This window comes from Rhinatrema bivittatum, chromosome 1 (assembly GCF_901001135.1).
Source record: "Rhinatrema bivittatum chromosome 1, aRhiBiv1.1, whole genome shotgun sequence".
NCBI lineage: Eukaryota > Metazoa > Chordata > Amphibia > Gymnophiona > Rhinatrematidae > Rhinatrema > Rhinatrema bivittatum.
Genome location: NC_042615.1, coordinates 746,292,423 through 746,310,663, shown reverse-complemented (window position 1 = coordinate 746,310,663; position 18,241 = coordinate 746,292,423).

Sequence of the window (18,241 nt, the reverse complement as noted above, 5' to 3'; positions counted from 1 at the left end):
AGAAAAAACTGCTTTTCTGTGCACCCTCCGACATAATATCATAGTGATATTAAGTCGGAGGCCCAAAAGTAAAAAAAAAAGTAAAAATTTTAAAAAAAAATTTTAAATCGGCCCTTGGCCCACGGGTCGGAAGACAGACGCTCAATTATGCCGGCGTCCGTTTTCCGAACCCGTGGCTGTCAGCGAGTTTGAGAACTGACGCCGGCAAAATTGAGTGTCAGCTGTCAACCCGCTGACAGCCGTCGCTCCTGTCCAAAAAGGAGGCGCTAGGAATGCGCTAGTGTTCCTAGTGCCTCCTTTTACCGCGGGCCCCTAATTTGCATAGGCCTCCCTCCTGAATTGCGCGCCGGGAGAGCGGGCGCTCGCCCGCTCTCTCCCGCACGGTTTTTCCGTATTGGCCTGTATCTGAGAATGTGTTGGACATATGGAGAGCAATATTTGCCAGGTACTGGGTATCGCTGGTTTGGCCACTGTTGCAAACAAAAATGCTGGGCCTGATGGACCCTCGGTCTGACCTATTTTGGCAACTTCTTATGTTCTTAAAATGTCTAATGAATAACTTATCCCACTAAGGTTAGCTGGATAGGTTATGCTTGATATTAAGTGGAAAAAACATTCTACTGAATATGCCCAAATAAAGATACATAGCTACCTTTATCCAGATAATTTTAAATTTAACTGGCCATCTTATGAATATTGCTGGTTTCTTTTAAAGTTATTTGGCTCCATTTAGAGGACTATCTGAAGACTTAACTTGCTATTAGTAAAAAAGAATATAGCTGTTGAGTGACTATGATGGGGGTGGGGCGATTCACCTAGCCTCACTCAGTATTTAAACAAGCATCCTGCCTGCCAACCCAAACACCCCTCCATCCATAGAATTAAAAAAAAAAAATGCAATTGCTTTATCGCTCAGAAACTTCTTCCACCCTCCCCCTGCCTCCCTGCCTGGTTTCACACATTTTGAATACAATGCCCTCTCCTTCAACCCCATTCCTAACCTCTCCTCCCTAAAATTACCTTTAAAAACTCTTCTGCCCTGGATTGTAGCACAGTCTAGCGATCCCAACCACTTGCAGCATTGCTACGATAGCCAGCATTGCAAGCATGTGAGTTATCCACTAATGGTTTGAATATTGACCCATTTTATTAGCTTTAAAAAATACAAAAAAAGAATGAGACTTATTCAAGGAAAAGAAAATAATTGAAGCTTCTGGGATAATAGGCATTTTTATTGCCGTCCCTTCATGCCTAATACCCACTGAATGTTATTCAGAGGCATGGTTTTCACAGTTTTTTATTTGTGTTTTGTACCACTCACCCCTTTCTCCTGGGTATGCATATAACCTAAGATGCATAACATAGGCCTCAGTAGTCACCTGCTCACTGCCACACCTTCATATAATCCTGCCCCCCTCCCCTCCTTGTAAACTAACTCAGCCTACTCCCTGCAGTTGGCCCAAGGTCTTCTCCCCTCCTCCACCCCCTGGTTTACACACACTGTGCAATAGCCCACATCCATATTTTAAATTAGCTCACAAAACAGTAGCGTTTATATATTTTTTCTTTTGGAAGGGGTGGGTTAAGAGTAAAGGAAATCTTTAAATCCTACAGTACTTAAGATAAAGTACCCAAACGCAAAAACATGAATTACAATGCTCCCCAAGAGGGGCAAATGGAACTAAAATATATCACTGTATATCTTTAATAGGAAATAGCTTTAAACATTTATTTCCATGGCTTAGCACGGGACAAGCATGAGGTAGATTTATATAAGAGAGCATACATCTTTCCTGTATTTTAGGCACCTGCCACAAGAGGGAGCTGTAAAGAAGGCAATGCAACGAGAAGAACTGATGTCACGCTTGGGTAAAACTTACTGGTAGGTATAGTTTTAGTCAGGTGAAATGTAACTAGTAAATTGAAAGAAGAGTGCAGAAAATCAGCTGCCTGTCAGACAAGCAATCAGAGAGCAACAGGGCCTGGGACACCTTTAGTGAAACAGAGTTTAAATGCTAGAGGTGTGCATTCAGTTAGTTCATATTCATATTTTATTGCTCACTAATAAAATTAGTGTGCATTAAATGAAGTGAAAATAAAAATACAAACCTGAAATAAATTATGAAAATTCTCCAGCTGCACACTTCTGTTAAATGCTTGACTAGTCTGAGAGCCACAAAGCTATAGGGAGTGTATATTTATCAAGCTTAGGGAGCCAAGAATTTTTTTGCAGTTTGCTAATGCAAAGAAGCAGGGTTTGTTTTCTCATGGATTTATGCTGGTTTGTAGTTAACACTTCATATGAATGTCTTGATGATTTAGGCTGTAGAACTGAATTGTGTCTTGACAGGGAGGCTCCCCTGAATTCTGAGGATGCATCCTGAAAAGGAAGGACACCAATTCTGACAATGTCTGACACAACTGAAGACCTTCAGAAGGTTGCTCTTTTGTTACCTCTAGGAATTTTGGAGTTACCCAGGGCACTCTAGTCAATGAGTACGGTTGGTGCACCAAGGAGAAATGAGCAGGAATGTAGGCTGGTCTCACTGACTGACTATGGAGGAGAGGTCAGATTTGTCATTGAAATTGTCCATTTCTTTTTGACCTGTGGTAGCTTCATTTTATTAATCCTCTAGACTCTGTTGCTATATCCTCTGGTTTACCTGGTGCTTTGAAAGAGAGCAGGAGGTTTGGTTAGCCCTGGTTATAGTGGAGACTACAGTTTCATTTAAGGTGAAGAATGTAAAACAATTTGAATATCTGATTGCTAAAATAACTGAGAATCTGAAGAATTCTGTGGAACATGTCCAAAGAATTCAAGTTCTTGAGAATAAAGTATCAACTTCTAGGATGCATTGCTCATATATTATCAAGGACAATTTGTCATTGCAAAGAAGAGGTAAGTATTATGAAAACAATTTGCAATGTATTAACTTTTCCTAAATTGCAAGGTCTTTCTCCAATTGAATTTACAAATGGTATGTGTATGAAATAATTTTATTTTATGAATTTCCTCTGTTAACTGCATATTATTTACTGGTAAGTAGTTTTGGAGGTGAAAATGTAAAATGAACCCAATAGATAGAAATTTTGATGTGGCACAGGATCCTGAGAATTCAGAAGAACAGAGCATAGGTAAAACAGCATTGATTATTTCTTTTGTGTGGGTCCTAAGAGAAACTGAGGGTTTGGGGTTTTTTTTTTACCATTTTCTACATAAGCATGAATTTATTACAAGGCCATAAGTAAGGATTTTTCCTGATGTTACACAGTTTAGAGGAGAAATTTCTCAATTTGTAAACACATTTCTAAAAAATTGTCATTTAGTGTTAAAGTCTTAGCGCCCTAGATAACTCCATAACACGTGTGTTAAATAATGCAATGTATGCAAAGCAGCATTTGCTATGCAAGTGGGAGGAATCAGAGGAGAGAGAGAGACTGTAGAAACCAATATGTCAGTCTACTATTATATACCACTGTAAGAGGGGGCATTTTTAACTCAGAGATGGAGTTGGAGGAGTGGTAGGTTTAGGGTTTGTTTTTTTTTACATACACAGTAGGATGAAAGGTACAAGAGGAGCTGATTTGTACAATGCACTCTCTACCTAGCATCATCCAAGTTAGGTAGAGAGAGCATTGTACAAATCAGCTCCTAGTGTACCTTTTCAATTGAAATGACAAAAAATATTCAGTGATGTGTACTTTCCTGTTTGTACCTCCTACTGTCTGTCTATGTCTAAACTTACCCCACCCCCAAACCCCACTCTGAGTTGTGACCCTCTTTCAGTAGACTCAAATGATTTCTCTATGCATTTATATATACTATATCCTCACCGTATAATTATACAACTTTAACCGACACTTATGAGGAACTCCAATCTTTTTACAATAAATATGACAATTTACTCAGCCTACTCCCTGCAGTTGGCCCAAGGTCTTCTCCCCTCCTCCACCCCCTGGTTTACACACACTGTGCAATAGCCCACATCCATATTTTAAAACTAACTCACAAAACAATAACGTTTTATATATTTTTTTTCTTTTTGGTGGGTTAAAAGAAACCAGTAAATCCTACAGTACTTAAAGAGAAAGTACACAAACTCAAAAACATGAATTACAATGCTCCCAAGAGGGCACACTATATAAAAAGTAAATTGTCATATTTATTGTAAAAAGATTGGAGTCCTCATAAGTGTCGGTTTAAGTTATATATAGTAGACTGACATATTGGTCTCTCTCTCTCTCTCTCTCTCTTTGCCGCCGCCCCCCCCCCCCCCCCCCGGATGTATTAGCACATATGATACCTATGCATTGCGGGTGTAGGGAAATTAGCCTAACCATGCCCCCCCTCCCTTTTTTTTTTATCACAGGTGCTATTTCTGCTATCTAGAGGTAAGTTTGCTTTGGGTAGGTGGTTTGTATTGAGAGATCCTTGCAAATGTTCAGTCAAATACCAAGGTAATTTATACATCTTGAAAACAGAGCAATTTTCAATTAGAAAACTAGAATTTGAACCTCTGCCAACCCCAGAAGTGTTAGTCTTTTGGATAGGGATGTGCAAGCCATCAGAGCTGTGGAGGCATTTTAGAGTTCTGGAAGATCAGCATTCTGCCAAATGCATTCACTTGGAAGGGTATCTACAGAGAAAAAGTACTGGGCCATCTCTAAAAAAAAAAAAAAAAAAATGAAAAGAAAAGTGGTATGCAGCATCATCTGCAAAAACACATATTAATGACGGTGCTTGTTTCATGGGAGATCACCAGTATTATCTGGGGATCCAGTTTTCCACTCCAAGCAGGTGCAGAGAAACCAGAAAACAGTCTGTCTCCCAGTTTGACCCTGAGCCCCTTCTTCCTGTGAGGAGGCAGGCAAGCAACTCCCGTAAACTACCATGAAAGCAGATGGGGTGGTGGTCCAAATTACTGTTCCAAGTAAGAGCCAGAGAGCATCAAAAGTGGTAAACGGTATGGGATTTAAATGGCTGCTATACCACATACCCTTGATTTACAAAGTGCCTTCCAGGATAACATTCAACAGGTATATGTTCCCCACCCCGTTCACTCGGTGCTGTAATTGGATGCAGACACAGCTGGCCAAGATGGAAGAAAGTACCATCCATTTTCACGAATGATCTCTGGACCAGCCAGAACACTATGCATGCCTATCTCTCCCTGATGGTACAGTGGTAGCAGGAGTAGGTTGAAGGCAGTTGCTTTAGCAAGGGCAGACCCGTAGGCTACAGGTGGGTTGGGCTGCACCCCCAAGTGACGCAGTACAGCCATTCTTTGGTCTACATCTTAGTAGCAATAAGGAGGAAGATGTAGGTCTGACAGCTGGGCCTGTCAGACAGCTTGTTGCTTTTGTTGTTTTGTTAGACAGGGGTGCCAACATGAAAAAGATAGTTGAAGATGGGGGCTATCAGGGGATCTGATGCTATGTACACATGCTGCTCCTGACAGTAAACAATGTCTTGAGACTGAGGCCAAGGAATATAGCAGTTCAATCCTGAAGAAACTAATAGGTGCAGGAAAATTAGCAGGGCATTTTCACCAGACATAAAGAGTAGGCAGCAGCTTCATGAGAAGCAGATAGCAGTGGGGACTTTTCTGCAACAGCTTATTCAGAATATAGACACCAGGTGCAATTCCAGAGATAAGTGAAACAATGGACAGTCTTTCATGGCTTGTCTCTGGAAACCAAGATAGGTGGGAAGGATAGGGGATGAGTGACGAAAACCCTATGGTAAGTAAAACAAATTCTTATATAAAAGTGGGGAAGAAAAGGCAACATCTGGAAATCTATGTACACTAATGCTCATAATATGGGAAATAAAGTTCCGGATCTGGAGGCAGTCATGAAAGAAGCTGACTTGGATTATAGTGGTTGTTATGGAGACATGGTAAACGGAAAACCATGACTTCAATATAGTTATAACCACCTACAATCTATTCAGGAAGAACTAGGTAGGAAGGAAGGGAGGAGATGTGGCACTATATATAAAAATATTAAAGCATGGGAATTGTAGGGCTTAGAAAGTAAGGATGGGGCACCATGGGCTAATTTGGAAAGAGGGAATGAAACATCTAATTATATTGGTGTAATATACAGATCTCCATCACAGACTGAAGAAATGAATAGAGATTTAATGGAGGATATTCACAAAATTGCTATGAAAGGGGAAGTGCTATTGCTAGGGGATTTCAATATGCAGGATGCTGATTGGGTCATTCTAGTTATGGTGTCTTCTAGAAGCAGAGAGATCTTGGATACTCTGCAGTGAAAACTATTCTGTCAACTGTTAATGGAACCCCCCCCCCCCATAGAAGGGGGCAAAACTGGACCTAGTGCTCACCAATTGGGACAGGATATCTTATTTTGTAGTGGACAAGCATCGGGGATCCAGTGTTCATTGGATAGTATGATCAGGAGCTGAAGGTTCATTCCAAGGCAAGGGTTCTAGACCTTATGAAAACTAATTTTATTAAAAATGGGGAGTATCTCAAGGAGTCATCAGATGGGAAAATCTAGGGGTAGTAGAAGAACAGTAGCAAAACTAAACTGAGATCATAATGGCAATCAACCTTTTTGTTGGGAAAGTAAATAAAAATAAGAGGAAAAAGAGACAGCTATGGTTTTGTAAAGAAGAAGCTGAAAAGGTAAGGGAGAAAAGATTAACATTCATAAACTTCAAGAGATTATAGAAAGAGGAAGATAGGTGACAATATCTAGAAAAGCTAAGAGAAGTGGGAAAATAGGCGTGAAAATTCAAATGGAAGAAAAAATAGCAAATATGGAAAAATGGAGGAAAAAGGGGTTTTTTTTTTAAATATATTACTGATAGAAGGAAATACAAAAGTGACATTCTGAAACTCAGAGGTGAAAGAGAGGAGTGTTTAGAGGCTGATGAGGAAAAAGTGAAATTGCTTAACAAATATTTCTATTTAGTGTTCATTGTGGAAGGCCAGGAATAGGACCGTATTAAAAAAAAAAAGAAGTTCAGTCTGAGTGGGGGGGGGGGGGGGGGGTGTGCATGAGGAGTTGATCATTGAACCAGTTTTTTTCAGTATTTTTGTTGGTGACATTTGTTATGGCCGCTGGCCACAGCTCACTCTCTGTGAGTGTCAGCCACCCCCTACCTCTGCGACGCGGCTCCCACCAGCTCCAGCGTATGTACGGCAGCAGCCAGCCGCTCTCGGGGCGCTCCCTCGCGGTCCTCACTCCGAGTGCGCTGGTAGGCCCGACCATCCAGGCCTCTCCGACACACTGCTGAGCTTGGCGCAGTCCCCTCCCTCTCTGGGCCTCTCTAGGCCTGCGCACACATCTCTGCTCAGGATTTAAAGGGATCTCGGCAGGAAATTGCCGCGGCCCCTTCTCCTTGCCCTGCCCTTCCTTTTCCTATTTAAGGCAAGATATGGCTCTCAGACCTTGCCTTGGCTTCTTGCTTCCTAGGTCCTGTATCCTGTTCCTCCATAGAGGATCTCGCCTGCGTTCCTGATAAGTGTGACTTTCATCCGAATTTTGACCCTAACTTTATATCTCGACTACGAGAACTGCCGCCTGTCCTGACCCATACCTGGTAATACTACTACGAGTACTGCTGCCTGCTCCAGCTCTGTTGCGTTCGTGCCTCTTCTCGTCCCTCGCTGCACCCTCTCTACCTGGGATGCGTCATCAGGAACATGGCGGATCCGAAGCATCAGGCCAGCCCGGGGGAACCGGGACCAAGGAGACGGAGAGAAGCCACGGCTGCACTGTCAGTCAGAGCCGAAGGGCTTGGCTCAGAAAATCTTGGAGCAACAATGAGTTTTGGAGATGCTGATTTCCTCCATGGAGCATCTCAACGCCCGCCTCGACTCTGTGGCTGCTGCAGGCGCAGCTCCTCCACCGGCACCGATTCCTCCCATGGTGCAGTTACCTTCTTGTCAGGCTATCTTGCTACCTGCCCCCCCCCCCCCCCCCCCCCCCCCCCCCACACACACACATATTACGCCGGCGACCCTGCACAGTGTCGGGGGTTCCTTAACCAGTGCAGCATGCACTTCTGTCTCCAGTGCTCTCTATTCCCGGACAGCATAACCAAGCCCACGTACATCCTATCCATGCTGGACAGCAAAGCCCTGGCCTTGGCATCTCCCTTATGGGAATGCGCCGACCCAGTATTGCAGGATCTTCTTCGCTTCTTGGAGCTGTTCCGGATGGTGTTTGAGGACCTGGGGCAGCAGGCGGCCGCAGGCACCGAACTTCTGCACATCCACCAAGGGGGACGTTCACGCTCGTACTACATGATAGAATTTAGAACCCTAGCTTCAGAACTCCACTGGGAGGAGAACTGCCTCTGGTCTATATTCCTAGATGGGTTGTCCATAAAAATCAAGGATGAGTTGGCAGCTCAGGAACTTCCTCTCTCACTGGACCCTCTCATCGAGTTAGCGAGTAGGATTGTTTTCCACTTGCAAGAAAGGGCTCACGAACTGTAAGGCCAAAGAAGATGCATGACGGTTTCCAGCCTACCACTTCCTCTCCCATATCACGGGCCGCACCATCCATAGAGGGAGCTGTAGAAGAGCCCATGCAGCTTGGGTGAGGGCCTTTGTCTCCTGAAGAATGGCAGAGGCGCCATAGGGCAGTCCTCTATCTCTACTGTGGAGGATCTGGTCATCTCATCACCCTCTGCCCAATTTGCCCAGTAAACTCCAGGGCCTAGGCTCCATCGGGGGAGTGACCCTAGGCCTGACCTCACCGGTTGCCCCGCTCACTCTGCCTGTGACCCTCTCCCTGGGTGGACGCAAATTCTCCACGCTAGCCCTGGTTGACTCTGGGGCTGGAGGAACTGCATCATGTGGGGACATTGTAGAGCAGTTGCTCATCCCTACTCCTCCATGTCCTAGACCCCTGTCTCTCTCCTTTATCCGTGGGGATTCCCTCCTGGGTAGAATCATGCATCTCACGGTCCCCCTGGCGTGCAACATCCAAGTCACTCGCAGCATTTCTCCTATGTAATCCTGAAGGCCATCCACCCTGATGGCATACCTTGGCTTCAGCAGCATAACCCCCAGTTCGACTGGGCTTCACTACAGTTGACCCACTAGGGTCCCACCTGCTGAAGAACCTGCCTGAAAGGGAATTCCTGCTCTCCTTGCTGCTTCAACACTCTGCTCTTGGAAGGACTGCCCCCTCACTACAGCCAATTCGCCGATGTCTTTTCTAAGAAGGCTGCTGACACTCTGCCACCGCACTGAGACTTTGATTGCACCATCAACTTGATCCCTCGTTCTACACCTCTTCTTGGGAGGGTCTCCCCACAATCGATCCTGGAGACCCACACTATGATTATATTCAGGAGAACCTCCAGAAGGGGTTTATCTGACGTTCCACCTCTCCAGCAGGGGCCGTTTCTTCTTTGTCAACAAAAAGGATGGGACCTTGTGTCCTTGTATCGACTTCCATGGTCTGAATGCCATCACCATCAAGGACCAGTATCCACTTCCACTAATATCTGAACTCTTTGACTGTCTTCAAGGGGCAAGATTTTTTTGAAGCTGGATCTCCAAGGGGCTTATAACCTGATCCGGATACAACACTGTGATGAATGGAAGATGGCCTTCAACACATGGAACGGCTATAATGAATATCTGGTCATGCCATTCTGCTTACCAATGCCCCCGCTGTCTTCCAGAACCTTATGAACGAGGTATTCCGAGACCTCTTTTATGAGTGTGTGGTCGTCTCCCTAGACGATATTCTGATTTATTCCAGCAACCTGCGTGCCCACCACCAACATGTCACTCAGGTCCTCCAATCTCCGAGAAAGAATCATCTCTATGCCAAGCTGGAAAAATGCATTTTTGAAAAGGAGTCCCTGCCCTTCCTAGGGTACATTATTTCCAGCCGAGGCTTCCAGATGGACCCGGCTAAACTAAGGTGTATTCAAGAATGGCCCCAACCCAATGGGCTGTGAGCTCTTCAACGCTTCCTTGGCTTTGTGAATTATTATCGTAGTTTCATCCAAAACTTATCCAAGCTGATCGCACCTCTCACAGCTCTGACCCGTAAGGGGTCTAGTGTTAAAATGTGGCCCGTCAAAGTGGAAGTGGTCTTCCTCAAGAGGTCCTTCCTGCAGAAACCCTGTCTCCGGCACCCGGACCCCTGACTTCTGTTTACTGTGGAGGTGGATGCCTCCTCTGGGGGAGTAGGAGCTGCTTTCAGCCAGCACAATTTGGTGGGAACTCTGCACCCTTGTTCTTTCTTTTCGAAGAAGTTCTTTCCAGTGGAGCAAAATTATTCCATTGGTGACAAAGAGCTTCTAACCATCAAGTGTTGCGACCGTCTGTCTACGACAGCTTCGCCCCACCTACCTTACTTTTCTTGCGGCTCCTTCCGCTCACCTCGGACTACTGGCTGACACGGTAACTGTCTGCCAACCTCTCCGGCGTCCCCAGACTGGCTTTGGTGCTGCTTCCCGCCATGCTCTTCCAAGGTACCATAGGGTGCGTGCGTGCATGCCGCCCTCATCTTTATTTCCTCTTTGGCGCGAACCTCAGGGGCGTCCCCCTGAGATGACGTCATGCTGCCCTGATATTTAAGCCTACCTCTTTTGCTAGCTTATCGAGTTAGCAACAACTCTGATTACTATGGATGGGATTCGCTCTCCGTACCGAAGCTACTCTACCACTCCAGCATTCTCTGGAACTCTTACTGCTAACGGGGTACCCGCTCCTTGGGGGCCTCTTCTGCTTCTTTCAGGTGTTATCAGGAAACCGGTACTTGCTCTTTGAGGGCCCATGTTCCCTGAGTCGCTGCCTGCATCTACAATCCTTTCTACTTGGAAGACTTCACTAACCGTATCCATCTGTGAGTACGACTACCATCTATTCCACAGTACTGCTTCCCTGGAACCAGGTACTCGCTCCTCGAGGGCCTGCCCTCTGTTCCAGTGCCAGGCCTCTCGTCTAGTGGAACCGCTGTGTGAGTACAATACCACTGAGTCTCCCTGCTCTAAGGGATCAGGTACTCGCTCCTCGAGGGCCTGCTCTCCTTGTCTCAGAGCTTCACCTATTCTACCTGGGACTCTGTATATTTCTCACTGTGTACTCATAACTCTCAGTCTCTTTCCACTACAGCACAGCCAAGCAGAGGATCCGCTGTTCCAGCGTCCTGTGGAATACTTGCCCAGCAGGGTTCAATATCTACTACTCACTACTGTCACCTCTGGTGGTTTCCAAAACTGTTTAAATAAAGATTCAATCTGTGTTTGTGTGGCCAGAGTCTAGCCTGACACCGTGGTCCCTCACAGGACTGCCCCCCATGGACGTGGCCAGCTGCCACAGTGTCCAAGGATCCACCCAAACACCAATAATCATAACATCAAGCTCACGTTTGAAGAGTGGTGCCAGTGGCTGGAGGGGGCCCAGCACTGTATCTCGGTTTACATGGACCACAAGAATCTAGTACATCTGCAACAAGCTCAGTGCCTGAACCCCCGCCAAGCCCATTGGACTCTCTTTTTTACCCGTTTCAATTTTGAACTCTGCTACCGACCAGCCAATAAGAATATAAGAGCGGATGCCCTCTCCCATTCCTTCTCCTCTGAAAATCAAGAGGAACCTGTTCAACCCATTCTAGACCCAGGCTGCGTCATCATTTCTGCCACCCAGACCATCCTTCTGGGTAAGACAGTAGTCTTACCCAGAGACTTACCTAAGAGACTCTGCAGCGAGGTTCTAGCCTGGGCACATGACTCCTATGTCGCCGGCTATCCTGGACAGGCACGGACTCAGATCCTTCTCCAACAATTTTACTGGTGGCCTGAGATGTGCAAAGATATACGTGCGTATGTCGACTCTTGCCCCACCTGTGCCCAGCAAAAAACCCCGGTGGGGAAACCCTGGGGCTTACCGCAACCACTACCAGCATCCTGGACCTACATCTCTATGGATTTCATAGTGTATATCTTTGCACATCTCAGGTCTCCAGTAAAATTGTTGGAGAAGTGTCTGAGTCTGTGCCTGTTCAGGATGGCCGGCGACATAGGAGTCGTGAGCCTCCCCCCCCCACCTCAGAGGATCACATGGCAATCTGGGTGGTGGTTGACCGCTTTTCTAAAATGGTGCACTTCATGCCTTTACCCAGTCTTCCATCTGCCTCTCAATTGGCCCAGTTAATTACACAACATATTTCCCATCTCCATGGCTTGCTGCAGCATATCATGTCCGACCGAGGCTCCCAGTTCACTGCCAGATACTGACAGAACCTCTACAAGAAATTTCGTATCTCCTTAGACTTCACGACCGCTTATCACCCACAAGCCAACGGCTAGGCTGAAAGAACCAACCGCACCCTGAAACAATTTCTGAACTCGTATGTCAACACCCGCCAGGATGACTGGGCCTGTCTCCTTCCCTGGGCTGAGTTTTCCCATATTTCTCACCCTTGTATGTCAACCGGGGCTTCAGCATTTCAAATCATGTATGGGAAAGAACCCATTCCTCCCTTGCCTCTTCCTCTGTCCGTTCCATCTCCTTCAGCGGCGAAACTCAAGGGACTATGGATCCACACCCAGCAGATGCTTCGGGAGGCAGCCTAGACAGCTAAAAGATTTGCGGATTACCATTGAAGACTGGCTTCCCAATTTCAACAGGGAAAGAAGGTGTGTCTCAGCACCTGGCACATCCGCCTAAGGGTACCACCTATGCATCTGGCTCCACGTTATATTGGTCCCTTCATGGTACTCTGGCAGCTTGGTCCTGTGACATATCAACTCCGCTTGCCTACCTCCCTAAAGATTCTTAATTCCTTCCATGTGTCCCTTCTAAAATCTCTGGTCCTCTCCTAGTCCTCTCGAAAAATTCCTGACGTCCTGCAGTTGACCGCCAAGGATAAGACCACATACCAAGTCCGAGAGGTCCTTGACATTAGAAAGCGGGGTCGCAAATGGGAATACCTCCAAGTCTGGGAGGGTTTCGGTCCTGACGAAAACTCTTAGGAACCCTCCACCAATATTCTTGACAAGAACCTTATTAAACGGTTCTATGCAGACCACCCCAGAAAGCCCAGACCTTCAAGAAGGAAGCCTAAAGGGGGGCAGGGGTACTATCATAGCCACCGACCTTGGTTCTCCGCAACCGGCCTCCACCCCCTACCTCTGCGTCACGGCTCCCACCAACTCCGGCGTGCATGCAGCGGTGGCCAGCTGCTCTCGGGGTACTGCCGCAGTCCTCACTCCGAGCATGCCGGTAGGCCCACTCACCCAGGCCTTTACGACGCACTGCTGACCATGGTGCGTGCCCCTCCCCCTCCCCCTCTGGGTCTCTCTCTAGGCCCACACATGTGTCTCTGCTGGGGATTTAAAGGGACGGTGGCAGGAAATTCCCACAGCCCCTCCTCCTTGCCCTGCCCTTCCTTTTCCTATTTAAGGCAAGGTCTGGCTCTCAGACCTTGCCTTAGCTTCTTGCTTCCTAGGTCCTGTATCCTGTTCCTCCACGGAGGATCTTGCCTGCATTCCTGATCAGTGTGACTTTCATCTGGATTTCGACCCTCACTTTGTATCACGACTACGAGAACTGCCTCCTGTCCCAACTAATGCCTGGAACCATGACTACGAGAATTGCTGCCTGCCCCGACAAATGCCCGGAACCATGACTATGAGAATTGCCACCTGTCCTGACCCATGGCTGGTAATACTACTACGAGTACTGCTGCCTGCTTGGCTCTTGCCCGCCTCAACACTCGAGCCTTCACACCAGCTCCTGGACCCGCTCCTAGTATCCATCCAGCCTCGTCGTCAGAGATCCCATGTAAGTCCAGTCAGCCCTGGTACCCAAGGGCTCAACTTGAGGAGAACGAGGGCTAGTAGTGGTGAAGTTCCAGTGGGGTCTCTGCTTCATTCTGGCTTCACCTTCCGATGGTGGGGACCTGGTGGTTGTCAACTCCACCTCGGGCAAGGGGTCCACCTTCTTAAGCTGTAACAACATTGCAGAAGGACTGTAGGCAAATATTTGTATTTTTACTGAAGATACCAAAATCTGCAAGAAGGCAGACAATCGGGAAGGTGAGGAAAATATGTGGATGGATCTAGTGAAGCTCTAGGAATGGTGTAGAGTCTAGCATCTAAGATAAAATGCAGAGTTATGCATTTAGGATGCAAGAACTCGGGGGGGGGGGGGTAGAGTCTGGGGATGAAATTCTTCTAAGTATTTTCGTGTATTAATATAAAATCAGGCGCACATGTGTGTGTAGGCAATGGATTTTATATTGGCATGCACATGTGTGTGCGAGTGCCGACTCTCAAATGCAAGGGGGGGATTTTGCTACATGCGCACAGCGACATGATAGGGCCTTTTCCCAGTTCCCTCCCAGTTCACTCCAATAACCAAATGGACTGGGAGGGAACTTCCTTAACACCCTACCTATCCTGCCCACCTTTTCCCCTATCCTTCCTGACCCCTAAAAACCCTTTAACTAGGATTTTGTTTCCCTTACCTGCCTAATGGCACTGTCCCAGCCCTCCCCGGCCTACCCCTTTTAAAAGCCAGCTCTTCTGCATGTACCAAGAGATAGGCTTGTGTCTGCTGCCTGGCCACATGCATATCTCCCATTTTTTTACATGCACCGGCATGTTAAAATTTACCCGTTAACTTTTCCTTTATACGATCTTGATATCCTTTAATGTATGATGCTGGGGTTCATAGAATTTTTGACTCTCACAATCTGTCTTTAACCTACTACCCTACTCTTTAAAAAAAAAAAAAATAAAATAAAAAAGAGAGTGACTCCCTGCCAATTAATAAATCTCCAGCTGTATATGCATGTTCCCTTGGTGTCATTTTGTTTATTAATTGGAGTAACTGTAATCTCTAGCTAACAAAATAAAGGATAATTAAAAACAACCTAACTGGGCAAGAATTTATAGGGGATATCAAAAATATTTTCTGTTCTCCTTAAAAAAAAAATTCTGTTATTCTTCTAAAGAGTGTCTATACATTGTTTAATTTTATAGTTGAGAGAGGTGAACCTTATTAGCATCACGGACTTAATGCTTTTTCTTTAATCACTCAGGCCTTACCAAGGAAAGCCTCAATTCACTCTAATAGTACTTTTTCAGTTAGTACTATCAACTTACTGCAAAGTGTCAGTTTAACTCAGTTTCTTCTAGGGATGTGAATCGTGTGATCGATCGTCTTAACGATCGATTTTGGCTGAGGGGGGGGGGGAAATCTGATCATCTTAGTTTTTTTGGTTAAAAAATCGTTTTATCGGGGGAGGGGGAGGGGGAGGGCGGGAAAACCGGCACACCAAAACAACCCTAAAACCCATCCCGACCCTTTAAATAAATCAAAATGGCGCCGGCGCTACCTTTGCCCTCACTATGTCATACGGGTGACATCGGCCCATATGACATAGTGAGGGCAAAGGTAGCGCCGGCGCCATTTTGAATATTGGCAATACGGCCCACGTGCAGGAGGTCGCTCCCGGACCCCGCTGGACTTTTGGCAAGTCTTGTGGGGGTCAGGAGACCCCCCAAGCTGGCCAAAAGTCACTGGGGGTCCAGCGGGGGTCCGAGAGCGATCTCCTGCACTCGTGACGTCGGGAGCCAGGAACCAAAATGGCGCCGGTGCTACCTTTGCCCTGTCATATGATAAGGGCAAAGGGCCACCAGCACCATTTCTATTAACGCAGCCGTGGCCAGAGAGCGGGAGATCGCGCCGGGACCCCGCCACTGGACCCCAGGTAATTTAAAACATTTGGGGGGGGGTTCGAGAGGGTGGGGGATTTATTTTAAAGAGTCGGGGTGGGTTTTAGGGTTGTTTTGGTGTGCCGGTTTTCCCACCCTCCCCCAATTTATGATTTTTTGACGATAAATCGGGGGAATTGCTATTGTATCGTGGCTCTAACGATTTTTGATGATTTAAAATATATCTGACAATTGTTTTAAATCGTCAAAAAATGATTCACATCTCTAGTTTCTTCTGATTTACAAGGTCTTAGAGCATCAGAACTCTTCTTTATATTGTTTTATGTCACTCTCTCTCTCTACTGGCAACTGTGTATTAAATCACAGTTTTGCAACTACAAACACTCTTATCTATCAATGCTGTCATTAATGTGCTGTGAGTTAGCAATATTTAGTATTTTTTAAACCATTTTTAACCCTTATATTTATAGCAGCTGAGACGATACTCCAATGACGAGGCAAGGTGTCATCTGGAGAACCAGAGAAGCTGGAAGGTGAGGAGGACTCGAAATGAGCGAAAGAGGGCGGAACCTCGGAAACATCAGGAAGTGGAACATCAGGAAGCCTGGACTAGGAACCTCGAAACATGAAGAAATGGAACATCAGGAAACCACAGGAAGCAACAAAGACTGGAAGCAAGACAAGACATGGAGCTCCAATGAAGAACAAAGACCTGATGAAGCGCTGGAAGACGAGACTTCCAGGAGCGAAGAACTCCAATGCAAGGCAAGGCAGAAGTGTTGGAGAAGCCCTTTTATAGTGCTGAGACAGGAAACAGTCATCAGGTGGGGCCCAGGGCATATCCGGCTGTGGGCCCTTTAAATCTTGTGAAGAGACGCGGCCAACACCTTAGGAACAGGAAGCAGGAAGTTGTGCAGGACCATGGCCAGCGGCCCTGCTGCTGCTAACTCCGAAGAGCAGGGCGGGGCCAAGGAACAGGCCCGGCTTTCCTCAGCAGAGGGCAGACTGAGAAAGGCAGAGGGCAGACTTAGGAGAGGCTCAGCCGCAAGGAAGACTGCGGACTGCGGCCTCCAGGCCGCGGGGCAGGCAGAGAGTAGGAAAGAGGCTGCCCATGAGGGCAGAATCACAACAATAGTATTAAAAAATTCACATTTTTATGTTTAAACGATTTTATTGGATTTTACCATATAAATACAAATTCACATTTTTATATAGCTGATAAAATATTTTTGAAGTTATCTTATAGAAAAAATATTTCTTCTTATACATATTTTTTATCTCTTTCTTGTATACCTAAATGTGAGTTAAGTCTTAACAAATCTCTTAACATTTTTATTTTAAAATTGACTGTAAAACTTCTGAAAGTTGTCAATATTGTCAGGACTTCTAAAAGTCACAGTAAAAATCTTTTTGTTTGTATTTACTTTCATTTGTTTTTTTCAGGTAGGTTTGTATTTGTATTTATTTCCTCATTTGTAGTTGCTTCAGAGTGGGGGATGTGGTGTCATTCTGGTGGCCAGGATCATCTTACTCAGCCAAATCGTTATTTGCTTTTAATTTTATTTTGAGTTACTTTTGTCATTTTTTTAAGGTTCCATGGGTGAAAAGGAATGTCACTGTCCAATCCAACAGTCTTAACTACCTTGAAAGAGATGCTAGTTGCTAGAGTGTGAGAACCAGGCTGTGGGGAAGGAGTGGGAACCAAATGCAATACTGTCTACATGAGCAGCCCCCTATCAGCCAACTTTTTTCCCCCTCCTGAACAGAGATAATGTCCACCTACTGAAGAATGCTACTCCTCCTCCCTTTATTCCTACCCTGTCCTTCCTGAATAGGTTGAGATCCAGAATAATTGTTATACCCATCGGTCGCAGACGGCTGCGACCACTAATGCTCACCACTTTCTTTGCTGCCTTGTCAGTATTGGGGAGAACGGCGACCTCTGCCAGCGATTGCCAACCTGCCTGTCTCCCTTTTACCCTATTACCCCCGATGCTTAAAACCCCTGACTAGCCTATTTATTTTTCATTACACAATTTACACACTGTCCGTAGCAGAAGTAAAGTTATGTGATAGAGGACCCCGGTGCGCACAACTACTCATGTGTTGACTTCATTTTACAGAGTCAGCCCACTTATGCCATGCTTCCTTTTTGCTTTTTATGATATGTGCATGTAGTGGGAAATATTCACGTACTTGCGCGGGTTTTAAAGTCCGTGCGGTTCCTACTACGTCAAATCACGCACACATCTCCTGGCTTTGATGTGCATAGGGGTTTTAAATCTACCAGAAACTGAGCATCTTTGGTATAGGCCCTAAAGTGACTAACTGGGTTAGAATCTGGTTGAGTGGGAGGTGACAAAGGATATTGGTAAATGAAGTTCATACATTCCAAGGAGAGGGTTTTCAATAGTGGTGTGCCAACAGTGATTGGTTGCTTAGACCAGTTCTTTTCAACATTTTTGTAAGCAATATTGAGAGAGGTTCTGTTGAGAAATGGTTGCCTTTTTGCAGATGATTCCAAATTAGGAAACATTGGAATCTGGAGAT